This window comes from Aegilops tauschii, chromosome 6 (genome assembly GCF_002575655.3).
Source record: "Aegilops tauschii subsp. strangulata cultivar AL8/78 chromosome 6, Aet v6.0, whole genome shotgun sequence".
Classification (NCBI taxonomy): Eukaryota; Viridiplantae; Streptophyta; class Magnoliopsida; order Poales; family Poaceae; genus Aegilops; species Aegilops tauschii.
Window position 1 is genome coordinate 349,469,857 of NC_053040.3, and position 8,271 is coordinate 349,478,127.

Sequence of the window (8,271 nt, forward strand, 5' to 3'; positions counted from 1 at the left end):
CGGGGTCCACGAGGAGGGGTGATGCCTCCTACATCACGCCATTCCATACATTCTGGCAGACCAGATCGCATGGGGTATATATCCCTCATGTCCATAAACCCAGCTTGCACGGCAGGTGCAAACCGTGTCAGGGTGGCCCAGTGATCAGCACGAGCATTAAAGAGCTCCATTCGCAAGGCACGATTCTCACGGTCCTTGTCCTCAAGCATCTCGGTGGTGGTACAGAGTAGTGAGCCCTCATGGGTAGAATCACAGTAAGTGGCCTGATAGTACCCCCGTGCCCTAGGGAGTGCTGCTGGCATATAGCAGAAGTCGGTGTTCTGAAGCAAGGCAGTTCTGGCTCGCATGATAGTCATCATTGAGTAAGCTGCGTCCTGCACGGACATCTCGACAGTAACCCCAAGTCCATAAGAGCAATGGAGGGGTTCAGTGGCTTCAGGGTAGGATGGGTAAATCCTGACGGTGCAAAGATATTGACTTTGATTAAAGTCTCGGAACTGCTCCTCGACGGTATACTCGGGATACCAACGATAGCCTGTCTCAACCATCACTCGGACCAACATGGCCGTGTGACCAGGTACGCCGATGCACCGGGTCAGACGAACCACTTGGTTCTGGGAACGGGTGGCCATCTGAAAGCACGAAATAATGCAAGGCATTAGTATTTCTAGGAGAATTCGGACAGCATAACGGCTGTAAATGCTCGAGAAAGGATTTGAGACATTCGCAACAGTTTGCAATACCACTCAACAACATCATGTCAAGGTTCTGGTTCAACCGACAACATACCAAGGTAATAGAAACTGAACCGAAGCATGGAACCAACAATCCTATAAGTTACTACGGACTAGTAACACGTGAACCTGATAGAGAGGAGAGAGCCTAGTCCTTAACCCGCGTAGAATGAGAAGAGTATGACTCAGATCAGAGGGCATGAGGTAAGGAGTAAAAGCACCTTACGTTCCCTCCCACAATCAATTCCCCTACATATAACTAAAGCATTTCTAGACTCGACATCGACCAGTTTGGCTTATCGCACCTACAGGCAGTCCGGCTCTGATGCCAACGCTGTCAGGACCCCGATTCCAAATCACACCGATCTAGCCTGTAACACCTCATATAACATTGCGGCCTCACGCACGGTACTCCCACGGGTGTCGCCTTACCATGGCCCGGGACCGTTTGCGCCTTTTGGCTCACGTATATGATAATGTCGCTAGCATCCATATGACAGAGAACCCGGGCCGACATGGCTAGTCGTGAACCCAAAGCGGCACTAACGTATGGGGACAGGCATACATGAATCAACATCGAACGTGTCGGTCAGCAGTGTGTGAGTCCGGGCTGTAGCACTGGGCTAACAGGACTCCGGGAACCCGGGCTGTAGCAGGCTAGGCAGGACTCCGGATGTCACCGCGTGACATTTCCCCGAAGGGACAGACACAGGAACGATATGATTCACATGCCGGCCAGTCAGGTGTCCAGAGCAGTAGTGCTGGGCTAGCAGGACTCCGGTGAACCGGGCTGTAGCGGACTACTATGGCTCAAGGAGGCACCAGACTACATTTCCCCATAAGAGAGGCTGCTAAAGATAAACAACTAGATTGTCGGATCCCACACATACCAAGCATTTCAAACATACACACAATATGCTCGATATGTGCAAATACAACATGGCATCACAACAAAACTCTACAACTCAAAGTACTTTATTTAAAGGGCTCCGGAGAGCCTTACATAACTTATTCATACAGATAGGGGTCACATGACCCGACACTCAAGTCATACAATCATACAAGCACATGCGGAAGCAAACTGTCTGGGTACAGACACTAGAAAGAAAGAAGGCTTGACGAAGCCTGTCTATCTACACAGGCCCTTCACAAGCCTAGATCACCACCTGGGTGGCAAGTCACTCGTCGTCGTCGAGTTCTACATAGAACCCATCAGAAGGGGCGGTGTTGTCGTCTAAAAACAGTAATTAAAGCAACATGAGTACAAAGGTACTCAGCAAGTCTTACAACAGATCCTACTATACATGTTCATTCTCAAGAAGGTAGTGGGGTTATTGCAGCAAGCCAGCTTTGACTCTTGGCTAAGCTATCCTATGATACACAACTTGTGAAATAGTTTTCGCACACGAGTCCACTAATCACCATCTCAATACTCCACCGTGGATCCTCCCTCGTCATCCCACGAGAGGGCCATCCGCGGTACTCACACTTATCTTGAGGCTTTTAGTAGTATCCATTTACTTGTCTATGAACTGCATAAGCGACCAAGTAGTCCTTTACCGCGGACGCGGCTATTCGAATAGTTTCATACCCTGCAGGGGTGTACTTCGTCACACACGCTCTCACCACTTATCGTCGCTACACGACGTGTACTCGGCAACCTTCAAGCGGAAGCCCAACGTGGGTGTCGGCCACAGCCTACCTAAACACTCGAGTCTCTAGTCCAGGTTTATCGCCTATTTAGGTTCCATCCGCAGGGAGTCCGGCCGAGGTTTCCACATACGGCCCCAAACGATGTGTGCAGGGTTCCCGGACACCAAACGGGCGACTCGGTACACCGTGCCACGAGCCTACCGCATCACAGCCCACCCCTTGGTCAGCGTTGTCCACGGCCTCCAGCTTACTACAAACACCAGAAACTACGTGCAACTCCTGGACAGAGGACAAGGGTGAATAAGAAGCCGAGGGGGTCCATTGGTTTCGGGCCCAATGTGTGGTAGTAGCTAAATCTTAAATCACGCATACAGATCTCAGTTCTTAGGGACGGTCTCAATGAAACAACCCACCATGTACTCCTACATGGCCTCCCATCGATACCTTTACCAAATCGTATTCAACACTTTACTCCCTTTACCGACACACACACTTTCACTCTAGTTCATCACCCTGATGAGCCAGACCTGACACAACTCTAAGCATAGCAAGCATAGCATTGTAGGAACACACAACATGGCTCAATCAACTCCTACACATGCTAGTGGGTTTCATCTAGTTACTGTGGCAATGACAGGTCATGCAAAGGAAAGTAGGTTCAACTACCGCAACACACAGCAGTTTGAATCGCGTTGTCTTAATGCAGTAAACGAGAGCAGAGGCGAGAAGATGGGTTTGTATCGAAATGATCAATGGGTTGCTTGCCTGACGGAGTGGTGGTGGGATACTGCCCTTCAGTTGGATACTCGTGAATATCCTCGGAGGCAGGACCTACCACGATGAGCATACCGAAGCACAATCAACACCAAGCAAGTGCAACAATATGATGCATGCATGAGACATGGCAATATGGATGTGTTGGGCTAATGCAACTAAGACCAGATGGGTTTGGACTAATTTGAATCAAAGATTCAAATTCCAAGTTCATAAATGGCCCATATTAATGCTTTATCTTTTTCTGTATAAAACAGTAGGTTATCTTGCTTAATCATGCATGAAACCAGTACAGATGGATAGAATGGATTTTTCTGATCATTTTTCATATATAAATCTTTTCATTCTGAGGTATAGATTATTTTCTATGATTTTTTGAAGTTTGTGATAATTTCTGGAATTTCCAATATAAGAATAATTCCAGTAAATGCTTTACTGCGTCAATCTGACGTCAGTGTGACGTCAGCAAGTCAACGGGGTCATCCATGTCAAACCTGACGTGTGGGTCCCCTGTGTCAGTGTCAGTGTTAGGTAATTAGTTATTTAGAATTAGTTTTAACTCTAACCCAGATTTATTTAGCAGGCGGGCCCCACTTGTCAGTGACCCTGGGGGGTCAACCCGTGGTCAAACCACGCTGACTCGCCGGCGTTTAGCCGCCGGCGACGTCCAGACGCGGCGGTGGTGTGCGGGATTGCTCCTCCGGCGACCAAAAGGACGGCGGAGAGTACCTACGTGTAGCTGGGGGCGAACCGCGCCGACTGGTGGTGGTAGTGGAGCTCGGGGTCGCCGGAATCGACGCCGGCGACGAGCCGGGCGGCTGCCGGGGTACGGGCGTGGTTGAAACCGTAGCTAGAGAGCACGGCGAGGAACGTGCGAGGGTGCTACGGGTTCCTGGCGTTGCGGTGAAGCTAATGGCTACGGTGGTGTGGCCGTTGGATGGCCGGAGCCTCGTCGGCGATGAGCTCGTGCGGCGGCGCGTACGGGTGAGCTTCGTGCGGTAGCTACAGAGCTCGAGAGAGAGAGAGGAGAGGATGGGAAGGTGGCCATGCTCACGGCGGTTGCGACGGAGCAGGCGGCGAGGTCGGAGGCGAGCTGTAGCAGTGGCAACGGCGGAGGGGATCTCCGACGGTGAGCGGCGAAGGCGAGGTCGGTGGCGGAGCTTCGGGGCAACCGGGCGCTCGGGGCTCGGCTTGCTCGAAGGAGTGGGCGACGGCGGTGCTGTAGGACACGGTGGAGTGGCGCGAGGTCGACGGTGGGCGCGGCTACTCCGGTGAGGTGGCTGCGGCGGCGTCGGCCATGGTGGGAAGAAGGCGAGGGAGAGGCGATGGGGGAGAATGGCGATGTCCAGGGGCTCGGGGCGCGTCGAGGGAGGTCGGCCAGCTCATCCGCGGCGAGGGCGGCAAGCAGGTGGCGCGGTGGCGAGCTCGCGCTCGCCGGCGTCACCTCTCTGCCTGCTCTGGCGAGAGCAGGCAGCTGACTGGCGCGGGCCAGCACAGTGCTGGGCCGCCAGGTGGGCTGCCAGGTAAGTTTCTCTGCCTTCTATTCTTTTCTCTTTTTTATTTATTTCTGTACTGTGTTTTGAAATAGTAAAAATACTATTTCATTTGGAAAAATCCTGAAAATATTCTGGGGCACCTTTGAGATTATTCCCAACAGCCTAAAAATACCTTCAAAATTATTTGGGCATTTGAAAATATTTATAGCATTTAAAATGTCCAAATGCAAATACTTATGGCTTGTGCAAAAATCCAAGATGGCCTCCAAAAATATGAAACCATTTTTGGCAGAGGTTTTAGCCAAGACCAAAGGTGGTGAACATTTATGGAGGGCATTTCAGGTTCATTGAAAAGAATTTTAGTAAACCCTAGTTGTTCCAGGGGGGTGCTGGGGGTTTCTGGCATCCCCATTTCGGTTTCTGTGAAATGTAAACATGATGCAACACTCTAATGCATGAACTAACTAGGATGTGACAGGACCGGAGGAAGCCGCGGAGGAAATGCGACCGGAAGACGACGCGCTGGCCTTCCTCCGGCGCCGACGAGATCTCCTTCGTGGGCAGAGCGCGTACCTGTATGTAGCCCTCACCGGGCAGCCACCGCGTTTGGCGGAGGAAGGAGAGGTGATCATCATGGACGTTCGAGCCGTCCCAATCACCGGAGCGCGCAATGAGAGTTTCAGCTGACAGAGGCACGGCGCGGCGACGAACGCGCGAGGCCGCGGCGGAGCGGCGACGCTACGGGGAAGATGGGCTCGGCGACGATGGGCTGTTGTCGGCGTTCTGGAAATGGGGGTCCCCAGACTTGCCTGCCTGTGGCCCACGGCGTGGCTCTGCGAGCGGGCCCGTACGGCCCATCTTCACCAACAAGCTTTCAAGACCCTCGTGAGGGGCCAAGCCTCGCGAGGGGGACGACACAAGACCTCTTCGGGAGTGGCCTCACCAGGATGGCTCGCAAGGGGCGGAGAGATCAAGGCAAGGCAAACCTCGCGAGGTTCTCGTGACGTGAGCCATGACAATCGAGACCAAGCGGGCGCCAGCGCGCGCAGTGTGCTTGTTTCCTCTTTGGTGCTAAGGGGGCAAGCACAGGCGCGGAGTACCGAGGCGTCAACCAAAGGTTTCCATATCGGTGCAACGAGACCAAGACCAGCAGGACGGCAGGACGGAGGTCATCGTGGAGCCCAAGGCGGCGTCACCACCAGAGCCTTTGGCAGGCGAAGACTACTTTTGTCAGGATAAGCTATACTAGTTGTCCCCTTTCAAATTGGCCATTGTGGGATCCCTTCCTGCTCAATATTTGGGAAGAGGACCGGGGCCTCTATAAATAGGACTAGCCACCACAATAGGAGGGGACGGATTCCGATCATCCTCATCCACACAAGTTTACCAAGCACATGAACACCTCTCCTTAGGAGGCTGTTCTTCCCATTGTACTGTTCATCCTCAGCCCAAGAGGCAATCCACCACCAACACACTGGAGTAGGGTATTACACCACAACGGTGGCCCGAACCAGTATAAATCTTGTGTCCCTTGTGTTGCGAGTTCGTCGAGCTAGCTTAGAGATTGCGAAGCGCGAGAGGGCGTGATCTATGAGGGAGAGATCTTCACGCGCACCCAGAGTTCGAACCTTAAGGGTTTTGCCGGAACCCGAGATCCGACATTTGGCGTGCCAGGTAGGGGTGCGCCGGAGTTTTCCTTCCGTTGATCTGCTCCACGCCGCCACCGTGCTCCGCCCCCATGGCGAGTGCAGCACTTCCTGCCCCGGCGACCGATGCCGGCGGAGGGTGCAGGGGGCTCCGAGCCCTCACTCCTGCCTTGCGGCGGGTGCAATGGCCATCCAAGTTCAAGCCGGAGATACCGCAGCACTACGATGGCGTGGCGGATCCGGTGGCCTTCCTGCTAGCATACGAGGAAGCCGTCCTCAAGGCCGGAGGCGACGACAAGGTCATGGCCAACTGGATTCCCATGGCCCTGACCGGTGTGCCGCGCGCCTGGCTGCTCAACCTCCCCGGATCCACAGTGGCGTCTTGGGAGGAGCTGTGCGATCTCTTCGTCGCGCGCTTCGCGGCACCGGCACCCCCCGTGGTCGCGGCCCTCCTCGGCGGCTCGCAAGCGCCGCCCTCGGACCGCCACATCAAGCCGTTCCTTTGGCAGATCGGTGCCGCTTCCAAGCGCCCGAGGGCCCCGCCAGGCTGGGCCGTGCCCGAGGCCGACCTCACCTTCGACTCAAGGGATCATCCCGCCTCCACCGCCAGCTCGGGTATGCTCCCAATGCTTTGCACCCCCACCATCTGCAACATGACCGTCACCAAGACCCTCATCAACGGCGACGCCGGCCTCAATGTGCTCTCCGTGGAAGCCTTCGGCCTCCTTCATGTACCACTCGAGCGGCTCCGTCTCAGCAAGCCCTTCTCAGGAGTTGGCGGCGATGCCGCACACTCCCTGTGGCAGATCCGCCTTCCTGTCACCTTCGGCACGCGCGACAATTATCGCACCAAGCTGGTCGACTTCGACATCGCCCGCATCGGCCTCCCGTACAATGCCATCCTCGGGTACCCAGCTCTGGCCCAGTTTATGGCGGCAACCCATCCGGCTTACAACCTCATGAAGATGCCTGGGAGCAAGGGCGTCCTCAACATTGAAGGGGACACCAAGGAGGCTCTGCTGGCGCTCAAGCTTGCTTTCAAGACCGCCGCGGCGGCGCAGCCCGCCGGCGCAGGCGCCTCCGAGACCAAGGAAGCCGCGCCAACCAAGAAGAAGCAGTTGTTCACCCAAGACAAGGCAGAAACCAAACAGGTGCCCGTCGACGAGGACGGGTCCTCAGGAGCCACCTTTACCATAGGTGCCGACCTCGACCCTGACCAAGAGGAAGCATTGGTGAAGTTCTTGCGCGCAAACAAGGAGATATTCGCATGGGAACCCAAGCAGCTGGTGGGGGTCCCGAGAGAGGTGATTCAGCATCACTTGAGGGTGTGCCCCAATGTATGCCCTGTGAAGCAGCGGGAAAGATGACAGTCCATGGAGAAGCAGGCCTTCATCATCCAAGAAACCCGCAAGCTAGAGGCGGCGGGTGCCATTCGCGAAGTTCGGTACCCCGAGTGGCTGGAAAACCCCGTTGTTGTGCCGAAGAAAGGCGGGAAGGAGCGCATGTGTGTCGACTTCACCAACCTCAACAAAGCCTGCCCCAAAGATCCGTTCCCGCTTCCACGCATCGACCAGATCGTCGACTCCACCGCAGAGTGCGATTCTTTGTGCTTCCTAGATGCGTTCTTGGGCTACCACCAGATCAAGATGGCGGTAGAAGATGTGGAGAAGACCGCCTTCCTGACCCCGTGTGGGGTGTACTGCTATACTTGCATGCCCTTCGGACTGTGCAACGTGGGCGCGACCTTTCAGCGGCTGATGCACATCGCCTTAGGGCGACAGCTTGGGAGAAACGCGGAGGCCTATGTCGACGACATCGTGGTGAAGTCTCGGGAGGCGAGAACCTTGATCCAAGATCTGGAGGAGACTTTCGCAAGCCTACGCCAGGTGAACTTATGGCTCAACCCGGAGAAGTGCGTGTTCGGTGTCCCTTCCGGCAAGCTACTGGGTTTCCTCGTATCCCACAGAG